The following is a 2,330-nucleotide window of genomic DNA, read 5'->3' as shown; positions in this document are numbered from 1 at the left end:
TCTCCCTCATTTTTTCTCTCCCTCAAATCCCAATATCAGATTATAATACTTGACTACCATATGACAATGCTTCACTGCTGCATTATATCATGATTAAAAAATTAAACTTCATTGCAGTATAATAATAATATTTTGAATCATTATACTGTATATGGTATGTATATATATATATTTCGTGCCGTGGAATATAATAATGCTTTGTTTATGTTTTATATAATGCTCTGTTAGGATACATTATTATATTTATTACAGTATAATAATGTTTCATGATAATATAATTCTTTACTTTAACACTATAATGCTTTCCTCTAAACACTGTGATGATTCATATAAATATAAGTGAGTCTATTTCGCGATATAATAAGACAATAAAGCTTCATTTCAATACAATGGAGATTAATATCAATGTGTTATTATTTTGCAATGTATCAGGTATTCAATTTATCATAAGGCTTACCATTATTCTCATTAAAGTTTCGTTCCATCACAATAAGGTTTTGAGCCATTATATAAGACTCCCATCTACCATAAAAAGGCTTATACCATTATAATAAGACTCATTTGTCATGTAAAGACTACTATCATTATCATAAGACTCCCACTCACCATTATCAAGGCTCCTATCATTCAAGACTCCCACCTACCATCATAAAGGCTCCTACCATTACAATAAGGCTCCTACAATTACAATAAGGCTGCCACCTACCATTATATAGTCTCCTACTATAACCATTAGATTCCCACCTACCATTACAAAGATTCCTACCATTACCATTCATACATACCATCATAAAGGCTCATACCATTACAATAAGGCTCCCACCTACCATTATAATCCCCCACCATTACAACAGGACTTCCACTTACCATTAAAGACTCCCAGCTACCATTAAAAGGCTCATACCATTACAATAAGACTCCCATCCAATATAAACATACTCAGTACAATACCTCACTGCATTATACCAGAAAACTCGCAATATAACACTACAGCAAAAAAATACTAAAAAAATCATGGTCACTCACTCACTCACTCACTCACTCAACTAACTCACTCCCTCACTCACTCACTCACTCTCACACAACTACCTCGTTACTCGCCTCTGAACTGTATAAATATTAGACTGAAAAAAAAATATCATATTAACTTCTCGCAAACATTAACTCGTCCATGTGATCATATATGTATAGCCCAATATGTATTAATCTGTATGAACTTCCTGGATTAAAAAAAAAATCAATTAAAAATCATTAAATTCCATCAACTATGTATAAGGTCTTTTGATCAGTAATGTCTAACAACAGGAGGGAAATTGAACACACTTTTGTAATCATGAAAATAAAATATATTGAGTGTTCATTTAATTTTTTTTTTCAGTAAGGAACAAAGTTATGAGCATTAATTTTCTACAATATATAAAAACAAGTAAATTTAAATATTGGAAAGTTATTATATTTCTCTATAAAATCTTTAATTTCTAACTAATCTCTAACAAATACACAAACAAAAACACTCTTCTATATAAACAAAAAAGTGTAAACAGATTTATTAAATGTATAGATAAAAAACATCATTAAATTAATATATCACAAATAACCTAATTAAAAATATTGATAAGTAATTAACAGGAGAACATATGCCCAGTGTTTCCTTCTCTCGGTATAAACTCATTACCTGGGGGCTGTTAGTAGGAGGAATTTTAACAGTAATATCAACAGTCCATCAAAGTGAGAGAAGATGGGATGGTTGGTGATAGTTAACAGTGAGGGAGAGGTGGTGGGGTGTTGTGGTGGGAGGGAGAGAGGAGTGAGGGAGATGGTGAGGAGATGTGGTGGGTGGGCATCAAAGCAATATGGGGTGGCACTCACTAAGTAGAGACAGAGGAGATAATGTGTGTGTGTGTGTGTGTGTCTGTGTGTGTGTGTGTGTGTGTGTGTCTCTGTGTGTGTGTGTGTGTGTGTGTGTGTGTGTGTGTGTGTGTGTGTGGATTATGATCCCCTTTAGTCTACCTTTCAATCTTCTATTATAAAATCAATCTACTTCTACGTCTATCTGAAGTTAATTTACCATAACATCTACCCTGTTAATCTACCCTGTTAATCTACCCTGTTAATCTACCCTGTTAATCTACCCTGTTAATCTACCCTGTTAATCATCTACCCGTGAGTAATTCTTCCATAAAAATCAAGGATCATCGTCTTTGTGTATGGAAATGATTCTTGTATATTGATCAGGTCATCTAATGTGTGAATGTCTCATATAGTGCAAATAAACAGTAAATAAAATCATATACTTTGTAAATTAATCCCATTACGATTATCTATCAACT

The sequence above is a fragment of the Homarus americanus genome, unplaced genomic scaffold (assembly GCF_018991925.1).
Source record: "Homarus americanus isolate GMGI-L3 unplaced genomic scaffold, GMGI_Hamer_2.0 scaffold51140, whole genome shotgun sequence".
Lineage (NCBI taxonomy): Eukaryota > Metazoa > Arthropoda > Malacostraca > Decapoda > Nephropidae > Homarus > Homarus americanus.
This window is presented reverse-complemented; position numbering follows the sequence as displayed.